This window comes from Notechis scutatus, chromosome Z, assembly GCF_049901735.1.
Source record: "Notechis scutatus isolate UNSWTSFEM ecotype Mainland chromosome Z, rNotScu1.2, whole genome shotgun sequence".
Classification (NCBI taxonomy): Eukaryota; Metazoa; Chordata; class Lepidosauria; order Squamata; family Elapidae; genus Notechis; species Notechis scutatus.
The window spans coordinates 108,502,938-108,520,489 of record NC_142025.1 but is presented as its reverse complement, the minus strand read 5'-3'; the positions used below and the strand labels follow the sequence as shown (position 1 = coordinate 108,520,489).

The following is a 17,552-nucleotide window of genomic DNA, read 5'->3' as shown; positions in this document are numbered from 1 at the left end:
TCATACAACTGCACAATTCCTACTTTGGAAACTGGATGAAGATGTCTTCTTATTAACCCAGAAGTGGCAGCTTACAAAGCAGTTAAAAAGCCAAGAGCCCTCAACCAAGAAAAGTTTGTATGTTTCTGAATAGAAAGAAAAGAAAAGATGCAGAAAAAATAATTCAAACTACAACAGCGTGCTGACTGAGAAATACTGAAAATTGAAGTCCATGCATCTTCAAGATGCCAAGGCTGAGAAACACAGCATTAAAATGACTGAAGTTGTCTGCAAAATGGGTCCTTTCCTGTCTGCTTTTAGGCACACCGTCTCTCAGTGGGGTTACTGTGATGCTTAAATGGAAGGAAGTTGTGTCCTCCTGCCAAAAAGGAACTTACATTAACACCCAACAACCTCCAGAAACTTAGTTTTTCCCTCATTCTCCTTCAAACCTGTGCTGTCCCAGCCAGTCTATGGGAGTTGGATAGTTACTTAGGAATTGTGAGTTGTCCCCTTAAGGAAATGCATCATGGGAAATGTAGCTAAAGGTATCCTGGGAAATGTAGTTCATGTCACGTGGCTACATCTGTAATCCTGATTGGTCACTAAATTGACCCTCAAGGGGTTGAGGGAGGTTTCCTCCATTCTTGCCTGGACTCATGAACTGATAAGCAGCTTACCACTATGAGATGGGTTAGGAAAATAACCATCTTTTACCTGCAAGGCTGATATACAAAAGATTGGTCATTATAGAAGAACCGTCACAAATGTGAGTCATGAAGATACCTGATGTACCAATAAATGTACTTTGTTATGGATGTTTTGTGGAATATATATCTGCATCTGCACAGCTGCAAATCCACCTCTGTGCATGAGACAGGACAAAACCCAAATCTATACAAGCATTGAACAATTTAAGTAAAATTACTTATTTACTTACTACTACTACATATTATTATTGTTGTTGTTGTTGTTGTTATTAAGCTGTAAGGATAGCTTATTTGGAATTTTAACTCAACTGATAAGCAACCACTGGGGCTTATAAACTTACACTTAGGGCTGACAGTTATTCATAAACAAGGCCTTTATAGTGTGTTTGGCAAACCATCATTGAACCAAAAGATGAAACAAATGATGCCAGCAATTCTGTTGCCTGGATCTAACTTGCAGATAGGGGACCTCATGTGCCAACTTGTAATACAGTTCTAGATGGTACGGTAAGAATTAAGTCACTTCTTCTGACATGAATGATAATTATCAGTTCTTTCTTTTAAAAAAAGGGAAGGAAAATGCAGTGGTAAAGATATTAATCAAGAAATAGCTGATTCTACAAGGAAAGGAGAACCTCTTTTGGGGGGAGGGGGAGAGGGAGAGGACAGAAATGTTGTGTGAGTCTTGAGTGGACTAAGCCAAGCCTTTAATTGGCTCAGGAGTTAAATACATTCCATAAAGTTAAACACGTTCTACAGAGAATCAGGAGTTCCTGCTCCAGGTTTCTACTCCAGGTTTCTACTCCTTAAATTCTCTAGGACTACAGAATCAAAGGCCAGGTCAAGCTATCCTGTGCTCCCTGCACCCTACACACACATTTAGGAATTTTAGTACTTCCTCATTTTTTCTACTTCTACAAAATCCACACTGATAAACTCACACTATCTCCTGATGAACTTTAATTAAATTCCCTCCATTTAAATGTAAAATATACATTGAAAAAAAGCCAACATTCCAGCCTACTCTGTCTGACCCACAAATTTATAGTCAACCCTCTTGATTCTAATGCATAGCAGGTCACCATCTTCCCCCAGGGGATCTAGGAGTTTGGGTTGCAGGCTTCTGCCAGCTTCCCAGTAGGCTAGCTTTTCACAAACCGTTCACCAATGTAGGCCTCAATGCATTCAGCCCTTGGTCTGTGTATGCCCGACGGACCGGGGCGGTCAAGCTAACAGCAAACGATGGGAAGTACTCTTCACATGCCTCAGCATTCGAGTGGTCCATACCGAAGTCATCGAATCTATGGACGCCTCTTGCTTCATCAATGCCCTGAGAAGGTTTCAAGCCAAGGCCCAGTCAAGATATTCAGACTATGGAACGAACTTTGTAGGTGCGTGTAAAGAACTACAGATATAAGGCAGCATTCGCCTTGAATCGCCACTCGACGGCTACCTTAAAGCCAACAAATGCACATGGATATTTAATCCTCCCCATGCATCTCACATGGGAGCGGCATGGGAACGCATAATTGTAATTCTTTTTAAAAAAGCTATCCACTGCCATAGCCGAACCTCTAAGCATACAATAGATACAAACTCAAGGTTAATCGCACCAAACTTGACTGCAGAAAATACGACTTCAGCAACAGAGTGGTCAATGTTTGGAATACTCTACCTGACTCTCTGGTTTCTTCCCCAAACCCCAAAAACTTTAACCTTAGACTGTCTACTATTGACCTCACCCCTTTCCTAAGAGATCTGTAGGGGGCGTGCATAAACGCACCAACATGCCTACCGTCCCTGTCCTATTGTTTCTTTTATTATTTTTCTTATATGTATCCATGTATTCATAACTATGTTTTTACTTATACCTCTTATCTTGTAAGCAATTGACAAAAATAAATAAATAAAATAAAAAAATAAATAAAATAAATAGAGTGCTTCCTTTCTTTCAGGGATAGTTCTGATCCCACCCACTTGTGCCCCCAGCAACACCAAAGATCACAGATCTGGCAATAGAATTCTCCAAGGGGAGCTAAGAGGTGAGTCAGCAATGGGTTTGCAGGTGCATCAGTTCTGGATGCATGTTTTCTTAACAAGAGGGAAGATGAGTCTTCAAGAATAAGGAAAGTCTGTTATGATGGCCCGCAGCATTTGGGAGAAACTTGGGGGAAATGGATATCCTTTCCACTAAAGGGTTCATGGTCCGATTCATTCTGTAATAAACGAAGAGCTAAAAATCTTGAAATAGTCTTTCATCTATTCAGTGAGATAGGTCTCTCTAATTCTGCATTTGGACAGAACTAAAGATATTTTCTGGCTATTTTGTCAATGGATTGCAATAAACAGCATTGCTTTAACTGTGTACATTGCCTTCCTTGAGCAAATTTACTCACAGATCAAATATCTAGAGGTTATGTTCATATGCATTAAGCAATGGAACAGTTTGCCTTCAGAAGTTGTGGGAGCTTCTAGAAGCTTTTGAGAAGAGGCTGGACAGCATGTGTATTGTACTTTATTGATGGAAGTTTTTAAGAAGAGGCTGGACAGCACGTGTACTGTATTTTATTGATATTTTGTTTATCTTCCTTTCTTTAAAAATCCAGAAAATATCAGTATAGTGTATATCTGCTCCAAAGAAAACCAGTATTCAATGCAGTTTCCAGGTAAACGGGCAAAGAATTACAGATAAAATTATGTGCATGCTTGTGTGACTTCTTTTTGAGAATATGAAATTATTAGCAAGTTAGCAAACACTACCCCCACACTGCTGAATTTGCTTAGAATAATATCATGACAAGGCACTTTCATCAGGAGAACATTAGATTATTCATGGCCACATGTCCTGCTGTCACATTGCTTGTGGGGAGATACTAGACTAGATCAGCACTAAAAGAATTTTTTCTTTAAAGTTGTGAAAAAAGCCTAAAAGCACATGAGCAGTCTCAGAGAACAGAAGAAAAGCTAAATTTTATTTTTATTTTATTTATTTTATTTGTCAATCGTTTACAAGATACAGGTATAAGAATAAACATAGTTTTGAATACATGAGATAGATACTTATAGGAAAAATAAAAAGAAACAATAGGACAGGGACGGTAGGCACAATTGGTGTGCTTATGCACGCCCCCTACAGGCCTCTTAGGAAGGGGGTGAGGTCAATAGTAGACAGTCTAAAGTTAAAGTTTTTGGGGTTTGGGGAAGAAACCAGAGAGTCAGGTAGAGTATTCCAAACATTGACCACTCTGTTGCTGAAGTCGTATTTTCTGCAGTCAAGTTTGGTGCGATTAACCTTGAGTTTGTATCTATTGTTTGCTCTTGTATTGTTATGGTTGAAGCTGAAGTATTCATTGACAGGTAGGACATTGCAATGTATGATTTTATATACTATACTTAGATCGGACCGAAGGCGGCGTAGTTCTAGATTTTCTAGGTCTAGAGTTTCAAGTCTGGTGGCATAAGGTATTCTGCAATGAGTAGAGGAGCGGAGAACTCTTCTTGTGAAATATTTCTGGACTTTTTCAATTATGTTTATATCAGATACCTGATATGGGTTCCAGACTGATGAGCCTTATTCAAATATAGGTCTAGCAAATGTTTTGTATGCTCTACTTAGCAGTGTGATATTACCAGAGAAGAAACTACGTAGGATTAGATTAACAACTCTTAATGCCTTTTTGGCTATATAGTTACAGTGGGCTCTAGCAATTAGATCATTAGAGATGAGTACTCCAAAGTCCTTGACAGAGTTTGGATCCTCAACAAGGTCTTGACTATTTAGCTTGTATTTTATTTTCTGATTTTTTTTTGCCAATATGTAAGACAGATCATTTATTTGTTGAGATTTGAAGTTGCCATTTGATTGACCATTCTGATACATAGTCAAAGTCCTTTTGGAGGGTAGTAGTATTGTCTGTGGTGTTGAATAGCTTTACATAATCAGCAAAGAGAACGCAGTTGCTCTTAATATGATCACAGACGTCATTTATGTAGAGTATGAAGAAAGTTGGTCCTACAACACTGCCTTGGGGGACACCACTGTTGACAGGTACAGAATTTGATAGGACGCTTCCAATTTTGACCATTTGTTGTCTGTTTGACAGGAATGCTTCTATCCAGTTATGTAGGTGTCCAGAGATATCAGAAGATTTTAGTTTTAGTAGTAGTTTGTTGTGTATTACTGAATCAAAGGCTTTACAGAAGTCTATGTAGATTGTGTCTATTGCTTTGCCCTGATCAGGTTGTGTAGTCCATATGTTTTTGCAGTGTAAGAGTAGCAGATTACAGGATAGGTTTTTTTTTCTGAAGCCAAATTGTTTATTAGAGAGTAGGTTGTTTGTCTCTAAGTGGAGGATAATGGATTGATTAATAATTGATTCCATGACTTTACAGGTGATGCAGCATAAGGAGATTGGTCTGTGATTTTCAACTAGGCTGGGGTCTCCCTTTTTAAAGATGGGGATGACCGTGGTTTGTGACCATAGGTTAGGCAAGGAGCTGGTCCTGAAAGATTTTTCAAAGATTATGCTTAGAGGTTCCGCTATGGCAGTGGATAGCTTTTTAAAGAAGTAGGTACATATTCCGTCCGGTCCAATAGATAGGGATGGTTTTAGATTGTGCAGTGCTTTTTCAACAATGTCTTCTGTAAAATCGATATGTATTAGATCATTGTAGTTGTCTGTGGTTCGACTAGGAAGTACTGGGCTTGATCCATTGCTGTTTACAAATACTGAGCCAAAGAATGTGTTAAAGAGGTTTGCTTTGATGGTGTTGTCGTTGCAGTCTTTGCCATTAGGTCCTTTCAGGGGTGGGATGGACCTTGAGTCTTTTAGTTTGTTTTTTACAAAATTGTAGAAAGCATGGGTGGAATTTGTGCGTAGAAGGTGTTCCTCTTGTTTAATGTGATAATTAGTGCATTCAGTTTTTAACTGGTAGCATAGATTTTTGTATCGGCTTTTGAAGTTGGCAACGTGACCAGATTTGTTTTTTCGCCAAAGTGATCTCTTTTTGGATTGAAGCTTCCTTATTGTTATGGGTAATCTGTTTTTCCTGGTTTTGGGAGTTGTTATTGGTGCATATAGTTTGATGGCTGTTTTCATTTCTAGTAAGAATATGTTGTAATGGTCTTCAACAGTATTGCATCCAGTGAATAGAAATTGCCAATCAAGGGAAGAGAGATTGTTGATTATAAGATCATAGTTGCCTTTTTTCAAATTATAATTGGGGATTTTGTCATTGTGATGATTTTTGTGTGGACGTATGTTGAGACAAAAGTCAATCATGTTGTGGTCATTGTTGGAAAAGGGTTCTTTAATTTGTATTCCGTCAATTGAATTCAAACTATTGCAGAAGATGAGATCGAGGCAGTTGTTAAGCCTAGTATTGTTGGTTACTAATTGTTCTAGTCCCAGATTTGTTACAGCATTGTAGAAGGTTGCACGTATGGGTTCAGTTGTACATTTGTTTAGGGTCCAGTTAATATGAATTAGATTGAAGTCACCAAGAAAGGTAAAAGCGTGTGGGTAGGATGCTGCCCATGTTAGTAGTGTATTTAGCTTGTTTACATGTTCAATGTCACAATCAGGGGCTCTGTAACATAGTAAGAACTGAAATGTGATATTTAAGGTCAGTTCACAGATAATGGCTTCAGGAAGAGCAAACTCTTGGGTAACTTGGATGTTTTTTAGATGTAAGGACTTTTTATAGAAGATAGCAACACCACCTCCTCTATGGATTTCATGATCAGATGATAGTCATGATAGTCTCTTATTGAGGTAATGGAGTCAGGGAGAGATGCATTGAGCCATGTTTCACAGACAACTATGATATCGAATTTAGCTGTATTTAGTAAGAGGAGAAATTCGGGTATTTTATTTACAAGGCTTCTTGCATTGAGTAGCTTGCATTTTAGGCCAGTTGTAGTTTGAATTGAGGTAGTTGGGGGCAGGCGGGCCTAATCATCCCAAAGGTGCCTTTTTCAAGAGGCAACTGGACTTTTTGGGGTTTTTTTGAAGATGTTTCACTTCTCATTCAAGAAGCTTCTTCAGCTCTGGCTGGATGGTGGGGAATGGAAGGATTTATATTCCTTGCAGACAGCTGGAAATTTGCATTCTTTTAGCAGGTCGTTAAGTCAACCATACCTGATTTGTTAATGCTGCATGTGAACACTTTCAATTTCAAATATTACATTTCCTGGAAACTGCAGTTCAGGGAAATGTAATCCAACACATTTTGTGGAATCCCTTTTAAAAACTTTTTCATTTATTTGAATTTTCTAATATTATAAGTCTTCCAAATTCCATTTCTGGTCTTCAGTATTTAATTTCCCTTTCCCACATCAAGGTCTTAGAATATATTTCTTTCACTGATAAAATTTGCCTTCTGTTTCCTTGATTTTCCAACATTCAGTTATACTTTCTACAAGAAGTCACCATTTTGGTAAATATTTTATGACATCATAGCTTCAGCCAACAACTGGAGCAAGAGTTGCATAGAAGGAAATTATTTTTGTTGTATATCTTAATGTGCAAATATTTTGGCCCTTTCTGCTTCCTTCTCTTTTTCAGAACAAGTTGAGTTTCTCAGAATGGAAGATTGCTATACTGTGTATGGTGGTTAATGTCCCAGGTTCTAGGGCTTCAGGGGATGTGGACTTGATCCATGCTAAGGCTAATATCAAAGAGACAAATGAATTTAAATACAAGAAAACTTATAAGACTCAATCTTCCAATCTATCTGCCTTTGTGAACAATACACACAAAGAGAAAAATATCTTGACTCAGGTGAAGGGGCAAGAAAACATTGGGGCATTCAGAATGGGATAATGAATGAATTTTTAAGATGGGCCTCTTCCCAGCACAGTAGGATTGAAAGACAAGAGGGAATGCCTCTCCATGAAGATCTCCAATGGCAAGGACTTCTGAAAACAGTAAAGACCTCTCACTCCATCTAGGCAAATTTTCAATCGTCAGACTTGCTGCCCTGGAATGAGTGTCTGCATTTGAATGGGCAGTCAAAGCTTGTCAATGGCCACCAAATGAGGACATGGCCAAACTTATGCCAAATCTCAATGGAGAAACTCAGGAGGCCTTTAAGAGTCCTAAAGCCAACGAAAAGGGCACTTGTGGAGAGATAAAGGTTACCATTCTACAAGAAGAATCTATAAATGTGGAGTTGCAGCATCGGTACTTCCATCGGTTCCAGTTCCTGGAAGTCAGGGGACCCCGTGAAGCTTGTAGCTGTTTATGAGAACTGTGCCATCAGTGGTTGCAGCCTGAAAGACGGACAAAGGAACAGATCCTGGAGTTGCTGATTTTGGAGCAATTCTTAACCATCCTATCAAAGGAAATCCAAAATAAAGTTCAGAAATATGGGCCTGAGACCTGCACCCAGGCTGTGGCCTTGGTGGAAGGTTTTCTCCTAAGACAAGAAGAAGAGGGAAAGCAGGTCAGGTCCTTTAACCCAGGGGTCCCCAACCGCCGGTCCGCGGACCGGTACCGGGCAGGAACAAGCCTTACCGGGCCGCTGGTTGCTGGGCGCCGCCATCTTTTTGGTAAAAAAGCAATTTTTAATCAAAAAGATGGCGGCGCCAGCGCTGGTGAGCTTTTCCGGGTAGAAAGCCATTTCTACCCGAAAAAGCTCACCAGAAGCGCTGGCGCCGCCATTTTTGACGAAAAATCACTTCCGTGATGTCACCGGAAGTGATTTTCGTCAAAAGATGGCGGCGCCCAGCTGACGCTGAACCGGGCTGGCGCCCAGCTGACGCTGAACCGGGCACAGGCGTCGAAAAGGTTGGGGATCCCTGCTTTAACCCATATTTTTGAAAAGATTTTATAAATGAAATGAAACAAAACAAAATGAAATGGGCAGAAGGGGAAATTGTCATGGCAGGGGGATAGGAAGAGTAAAGATGCCTCTTTTATATTTCCATTACCGCCTGCAGCCTGGAGGTTACCCTCTCTGAAGTGGATTGCCAATAACGGGTTAATCAATAATAAGTAAAATGTACTTTTTATGCACTCAGAGCCATATGTGCTATTACCTATGAGCACTGAATCTGAAAATAAATCTACATGTGACCTCCAAACTTACTGAAAGATGAAGAGCTTGTTTATTCTTTGTGGTTTCTTAAGATTTGCTATTTCTTTATGTCTAGTTGGCACACTGAAATAATATAGAAATAATATAGACAGAAAAGTGAATCTTGTGGTTGCATGGCAACAATACACCTATGTCTCAAGAAAGTATATCCATTGGTTAGAAAGTATATCCATTGGCATATAGAGTTTTTTTAAAAGCTTACTCTTGGTAGAAGATTTCAAGATCCTAGAGCTTTGCTATAAGAAGGCAATACCGAAAGATTCAGCTATAATGAAGCTGTCACTAGTGTTTCCTGCTAAGTTTTCAAGTTTATTTTTTTATTTGATTTGATTTGTCAATCGCTTACAAGATAATAGGTATAAGTATATACATAGTTATGAATACATGAAATGGGTACATATAAGAAAAATAAAAGAAACAATAGGACAGGGACGGTAGGCACGTTGGTGCGCTTATGCACGTCCCTTACAGACCTCTTAGGAAAGGAGTGAGGTCAATAGTAGACAGTCTAAGGTTAAAGTTTTGGGGGTTTGGGGAAGAAACCACAGAGTCAGGTAGAGTATTCCAGACATTGATCACTCTGTTGCTGAAGTCGTATTTCCTGCAATCAAGTTTGGTGCGGTTAACCTTGAGTTTGTATCTATTGTGTGCTCTTGTGTTGTTATGGTTAAAACTGAAGTATTCATTGACAGGTAGGACATTGCAATGTATGATTTTATATACCATACTTAGATCAGATCGAAGACGGCGTAATTCAAGGTTTTCTAGGTCTAGAATTTCAAGTCTGGTGACATAAGGTATTCTACAACGAGTAGAGGAGTGGAGAACTCTTCTTGTGAAATATTTCTGGACTTTCTCAACTGTGCTAATATCAGATATGTAATGTGGGTTCCAGACTGATGAGCTGTATTTGAGTACTGGTCTAGCAAATGTTTTGTATGCTCTAGTTAGTAGTGTGATATTACCAGAGAAAAAGCTACGTAGGATTAGGTTAACAACTCTTAATGCCTTTTTGGCTATGTAGTTACAGTGGGCTCTAGCACTTAGATCATTAGAGATGAGTATTCCAAGGTCCTTTACAGAGCTTGGATCATCATCAATCTGCTTGTATCTTTGTCCTTTGTATACAAGCAGATTGAAGGAGCCCCCATGGGATCACCACTGTCACCCATTATTGCAAAGCTGTTCATGGAAGAATTTGAATCCAGAGCCCTGGCAAATGCCACCCACAAACCCAAAATATGATTAAGATACATAGATGACACATTTGTTATTTGGTCCCATGGAAAACAAAGCTAAACAATTTCTTAACACACCTAAACAGCACACATCCCAAAATCAAATTCACCATGGAAATGGAAACAAACAAACATTCCTAGATGTACTAATCTACAAAAAAACAGATGGCACACTAGGACACACCATATAACAGAAGAAAACATACACCAACTGCTACCTCAATGCCCAATCCCACTACCACCCAGCACAGATAAACTCCATGGCCAAAACATTAATTGCCAAAACCAAATGCCTGGCAGACAAGACACACATAAAGACTGAACTATGCACCCTGACCAAAGTACTGACAGCCAACAACTTCCACAGAAGCAAAATCACAGGCCTGATCCACAAAAACACACTGAGACACAATAGAGACCTAGAAGATGAACAGACCTATGGAACAGCTGTCCTGCCTGACATAAGAAGTACAATAGACAAAATCAGTAAGATACTATACAGGCATCACATCAAGACTGCTTTCAAAACAGACAGAAAAATAGCAGCCATCTTAAGAAACCCCAAAGATAAAATTGACCTGGAAAACCAAGGCATATATGAAGTCCCCTGCGCATCATGCCCTGCCACATACATCAGACAGACCAATAGAAGAATAAGTACCTGCCTTGACGAACACAAAAATGCAGTAAAAAAGCTGTAACACACTTCCTCACTAGTCCAACACATGAAAACCACAGGCCATAGTATCGACTTCAATGGCACTAAAACCCTAGGCACTATTGAAAACCCCAGCTACAGAATTATCAGAGAAGCCATTGAGATTGAAAAACGACCTGAAAGCATGAATAGAATAGACGACCACCAGACTGTCAATCATCTGGAAGTGTACTCAAACAAAAAAATCTCCATACCACAAGCCAAGCAAACACCTGGGCACAAACAGACCCCCGATACCTCCAGCCCAAACACGCCCCAGCCAGCCACCCAGATGAAACCTAGCTTCCTAATAAAAGATAGCCAGCCATTCACCCAAAGTCAATACATGAGCCATGCTGAAAGCCCCAATACACGAAACACAAATGTTACCAGCTAATCAAGACAAAAAAAATGCTACAAAACAGACAAAAGATATTAGAAACACCAATCAAGCAGAACACAGCAAACTCCAAGACCAATAAACACAGACTCCCAAGCAATCAGGATGAAGAAAAAAACATTCTAACAAAGCATGAGGCTAACACCAAATTTAAAACAGAAACAGAAAATATTAATAATGTATGTAATAATTTATTTGCTCACATTAGCTTTTCTTTCCTCATTTCCTTAACTCCTTTAACAGAAGTAAAAAGTAGAAGGATCTCCAGAACATCCAGCATTCTCTATTATTATATAAGACACTTTCAATCTCATTACCCAAATAGCCATGGTTGAGAAAAAAATGGTTTGTTCCATTGTTCCAGTCCACTCCAGTAAGTGGGTTTTTTAAATGTATGCTCTGCCAATGAATTATAGTATTTTTGCTGTCTCTTAGTCAATAGCCCATTGTTGTGTACTGTTCCAAGGTTGGGTATAATTTGTTTTATGTTGATAATATCACAATTCGATTCTTACTATGTTACAGAGCACCTGATTATGACATCGAACATGTAAACAAGCTAAATACATTACTAACATGGGCTGCATCCTGCCCATACCCTTTTATCCTTCTTGGTGATTTCAATCTACCTCATATTGACTGGACCCTAAATGATTGTACAACTGAAATCATACACACAACCTTCTACAATGCTATTACAAATCTGGGACTGGAACAACTAGTAACCAACAATACTAGACTAAACAACTGCCTCGATCTCATCTTCTGCAATAGTTTGAATTTAATTTACGGAATACAAACTAAAGAACCCTTTTCCAGTAGTGACCACAATATGATTGACTTTTGTCTCAACATACGTCCATACAAAAATCACCACAATGATGTAATCCCCAATTGTAACTTCAAAAAAGGCAACTATGATCTTATAGGCAACGATCTCTCATCCCTTGATTGGCAATCTTTATTCACTGGATGCAATACCGTTGAAGACCATTACAACATATTTTTACTTGAAGTCAAAAGAGTCATCAAACTATATGTTCCAACAACAACTCCCAAAACAAAACAAAAAAGCAGATTACCCATATCAATAAGGAAACTTCAATCCAAAAAGAGATCACTCTGGCGGAAAAACAAATCTGGTCACGTTGCCAATTTCAAAAATCGATACAAAAATTTATGCCACCAGATAAAGACCGAATGCACCAATTATCACATTAAACAAGAGGAACACCTTCTACGCACCAATTCCACCCGTGCTTTTTACAATTTTGTAAACAACAAACTAAAAGACTCAAGGTCCATCCCTCCCTTGATAGGACCTGATGGTAAAGACTGCAACGACGACACCATTAAAGCCAACATCTTTAACACATTCTTCGGCTCAGTATTTGTAAACAGCAATGGATCATGCCCAGTATTTCCTAGCCGTACCACAGATAACAACAATGATCTAATACATATCGATTTCACAGAAGACAATGTTAAAAAATCACTACGCAATCTAAAACCATCTCTATCTATTGGACCGGATGGAATATGTGCCTACTTCTTAAGAAAGCTATCCACTGCCATAGCCAAATCTCTAAGCATAATCTTTGAAAAATCTTTCAGGACCAGCTCCTTGCCTAACCTATAGTCACAAGCCACAGTCATCCCCATCTTCAAAAAGGAGACCCAAGCCTAGTTGAAAATTACAGGCCAATCTCCTTATGCTGCGTCACCTGTAAAGTCATGGAATCAATTATTAACCAATCCATCATCCTCCACTTAGAGACAAACAACCTACTCTCCAATAAACAATTTGGTTTCAGAAAAAAACTATCCTGTAATCTGCAACTCTTACACTGCAAAAACATATGGACGACACAACTCGACCAAGGCAAAGCAATAGACGCAATCTACATAGACTTCTGTAAAGCCTTTGATTCAGTGGTACCGACAAACTACTCCTAAAAATAAAATCCTATGGTATCTCTGGACAACTGAATAACTGGATAGAAGCATTCCTGTCAAACAGACAACAAATGGTCAAAATCGGGAGCGTCCTATCAAATCCAGTACCTGTCAATAGTGGTGTCCCCCAGGGCAGTGTTCTAGGACCAACTCTCTTCATACTCTACATAAACGACCTCTGTGATCATATTAAGAGCAATTATGTTCTCTTCGCTGATGATGTAAAGCTGTTCAATACCACAGACAATACTGCTACCCTACAAAAAGATCTTGACTATGTATCTGAATGGTCAAACAAATGGCAACTTCAAATCTCAACAAATAAATGCTCTGTCCTACATATTGGCAAAAAAAAATCAGAAAATAAAATACAAGCTGAATAGCCAAGATCTTGTTGATGACCCAAGCTCTGTAAAGGACCTTGGAATACTCACCTCTAATGATCTAAGTGCTAGAGCCCACTGCAACTACATAGCCAAAAAGGCATTAAGAGTTGTTAACCTAATCCTACGTAGCTTTTTCTCTGGTAATATCACACTACTAACCAGAGCATACAAAACATTTGCTAGACCAATACTCGAATACAGTTCATCAGTCTGGAACCCTCATTACGTATCTGACATTAACACAATTGAGAAAGTCCAGAAATATTTCACAAGAAGAGTTCTCCACTCTTCTACTCGTTGTAGAATACCTTATGCCACCAGACTTGAAATTCTAGAACTAGAAAACCTTTAATTACGCCGTCTTAGGTCTGACTTAAACATGGTATATAAAATCATACATTGCAATGTCCTACCTGTCAATGAATACTTCAGCTTCAACCATAACAACACAAGAGCACACAATAGATACAAACTCAAAGTAAACCGCACCAAACTTGATTGCAGGAAATACAACTTCAGCAATAGAGTGGTCAATGTCTGGAATACTCTACCCGACTCTGTAGTCTCTTCCCCAAACCCCAAAAACTTTAACCTTAGACTGTCTACTATTGACCTCACCCCTTTCCTAAGAGGTCTGTAGGGGTGTGCATAAGCGCACCAACGTGCCTACCGTCCCCTGTCCTATTGTTTCTCTTATTCTTTTATTTTTCTTATATGTACCCATTTCATGTATTCACAACTATGTATACACTTATACTTATTATCTTGTAAACAATTGGCAAATCAAATAAATAAATAAAGAAAGAAAGAAAGAAATGGAAGATGGTGCTAGAAAATCATGTATCTTTGTTTTCTTTTCTTTGTTAACCAGCCCAGTCTTGAGAATGCTTGAAAATTGTCCACTGGTAACACGAGGATTTCTGAACTTTCTATTTCCCAGCTGTTTTTAAAATATCAGGATGAAAAGTGAATCATGAAACACTTTTGATAGTTGTATTTTGCTAGTTGACAGTATTTTGCTTGCAAAGAGAAATAGTGACAAATAAAAAAAAATACTTCTAGGAACTTTCCCTTAGATATATAGAGACTTCTGATGGTAGAGACCTAGTTTTTTGGTTGATGTTGTTCTACCTGTGAGAATTCTTTCTGTTCTTTGGAGAACAATATCGGTAGTCTTATGATTACCGCTGAGCCTAAAATTATTGTTGTTAAGCAAGGCAAGCTGTTAAGTGAGTTTTACTGCATTTTATGACCTTTCTTGCCACAGTTGATATGTGAATCACTGCATATATTAATACCATATATGCCGGCGTATAAGACGACCCGGCGTATAAGACGACCCCCAACATTTCCACTCAAAATATAGTTTGTTATATACTCGCCCCTCTTCCGCACGCCTTCCACTTTTGCACTTTTTCTTTTTTTTAGGCACTTTTGTGCACCGTGGAAACGAATCCGTGAAGCCGAAAGAGCAGCCAGCCTTCTCCCAGCTCCCAAGGAAGCGAGGCTCGCACCGCCCGGGCTCCGCTGAGGTATCCGGCTGGGGCTGTCAGGAGTTGTTACCGCTGGCGCAGCTCACAGCTCCAGTCCGCGTTGCCTCGGGAAGGAAAGGCAAAAGGAGCGGCGGCGCTTGCAATGGCAGCAGCGGCTCCTGGTTTTGCCTTTCCTTCCCGAGGCAACGCGGACTGGAGCCGCGCGGAGCCGCACCAGCGGTAACAACTCCTGACAGCCCCAGCCGGATACCTCAGCGGAGCCCGGGCGGTGCGAGCCTCGCTTTCCTTGGGAGCTGGGAGAAGGCTGGCTGCTCCTTCGGCTTCACGGGATCTCGCTTCCACGGTGCGCAAAAAGTGCCTCAGCCGCGGCAGCCGCAGTGCTTCCCAATTACTATTTGCCGGCGTATAGGCGACCCGGCATATAAGACGCACCCCCAATTGGAGGCATGTTTTTCAGGGCAAAAAAGTCGTCTTATACGCCGGCAAATACGGTAACATGGTTGTTAAGTAAATCTGGTTTCCCCATTGACTTTGCTTGTCAGAAGATCACAAAGGGGATCACATGACCTTGGGATACTGCAACCATTATGAACCAGTTGCCAAGCATCCAAATTTTGATTGTTTGACTATGTGGATGCTGCAATGGTTGTACAAGTGAAGAATGGTCATTGGTAACTTTTTCAGTGTCATTATAACTTCATACTATCATTAAACAAATGGTTGTTAGTCAAGGACTAACTGTAATGTTACTGTGCTGCTTCTCCTAACATCGTCTGTAATCTGGGTTCCATATTAGGGATAACTTTTCCCAATATATTTGAGCAGCAATCCAGTTAGAAATTTATTAGTCACATTTGGTAGAAAGGTTAATTTCTGAAGCTGTATTTCAGTCTGAAATGCTATTTGCATGCAAGGCCAAGGTATCTCTAGCAGTATTTTACTAAATACAGTATTCAGAAAAGGCAAGAGAGAAGTTGAAAGTATTGAGAGTTACATGAAAAGAGAAACAGAAACGAACTTGAAATATTCTATGTGATAAAGATTGAAATGCCTTACAGGTATGTGAAATTCAAACACAAATTGTGTTAGGATTAAAACATAATTTGTAGCAGTTGTGCGCTATGGTTGATTACGTTCAATTGCTTGATGTAGATTTTCCTGATCTTTGTTTACATACAGAAAAGTGAATTTCATTATCTAACCTTACATGCAGGAAATATTTCTGGGAATTCTCATGGACATATCTGTGCTTCCACCTTATTGTGTCAGCACAAAAAAAGCCAACTTGAAAGGCTGGAACTTTGAATTTTTCTTTTTTTGAGAATCTCATCAACTCCAAGCACAGTAGTGTTGCTGTTCCATTTAAACCATTTACTCTTCTCTATATTTTGTGATACGATCCACATCCATTCTCTCTCAACAACCAAATATTCAGTCTCCCTTCTTGCCTCATTCATTCTTACCTATATTTCTTCTTCTTTTACCATGTATATTATAGGTTATTCTCTCCTGCCATTTTTAATACCCTATATGGGGATGGAAAAGGAGCTGAAAGTGGAAGTTCCATGCTTGTTGAATTCACTGAGATTTTCTCCTTTTAAAAAAAATTCAAAGAGGGTTTAATCTATTAGACTTTGCCTTGAGGCCCTCTTCTTTTGGGAAGATAGTTGTAACTCTATGTTACCACCTGGTGGTAGCATAGAACTAGTCTATAGTCCCCAACATGTGTATCTTTAGTTGTTGTTGTTTTAAATCTTCTGATCTACTTGACAGTTGTAGCAGCTGTCTAATCAGTTACTCAGATGGTACAACAGTTGGGTGTTGAACCAGGGCTGATTTTGTTTCAAACCCCTTAAGACTGGTAACAGTTTAGTAACTTCAAAGCTGGGTTACATTGAGCAAGCTGCTCCCTGTCTATCATTCAAAGGATAAAAGGGGAATTGAAGTCCTGTACGCTAGTCAAAGTTTCTTGAAAGAAGAATGAAATTAGAACTGATGTTCTTTATTAAAAAGAACTTTACTTCTTACATTAAATATTTTATAATAAAATGTAGCTAAAGTGATCTAGATTTCTATTCAGTCACAGATTCCCATGAACCAAGAAGTTGATATGGCAAATCTCTGAGAGCATTTTCAATGCGTGTTTTGTCATCTATGTGACTCCACTGTGTACTGACTGTAATACTATTTTTAATATTCACTGGTAATACTTTGTGTACTGAATTATTGAAAAGCTAATATGCACAATTATCATTGAATCTCACAACAGTCTGGTAAAGGAGTATGCTATTTAGTCCAAATAATACAAATTGAAGTCCCTGAAAATGAGACACAGCAGCTTGTCTAATGCTACTGAAATGCTGAGCTGATATTTACATTGAAAACTACCATATTATGTAAATGGTCAATAGAAAAGAGAAAGCATACAGTGTTTCTCCAACAATACGGCTTCCCCCAGTAGGAAGTCCCAGCATGTTTTATAGGCATAAATCAAGCCCCTCCCCCAAATTAAGGCCTATTTTAAAACATGTGAAATGGGGGGGAAGGGCGGGGGGCTTGCCATTAGGAGCGCCCTGCTGGCAGCCATACCTCG

General features: G+C 39.3%; 1 pseudogene; it reads left to right on the top strand.

Moving 5' to 3' along the window:
- Positions 1-7,512: 7,512 nt before the first annotated feature.
- On the top strand, positions 7,513-8,856 carry LOC148129088 (SCAN domain-containing protein 3-like; annotated as a pseudogene).
- Positions 8,857-17,552: the final 8,696 nt, after the last annotated feature.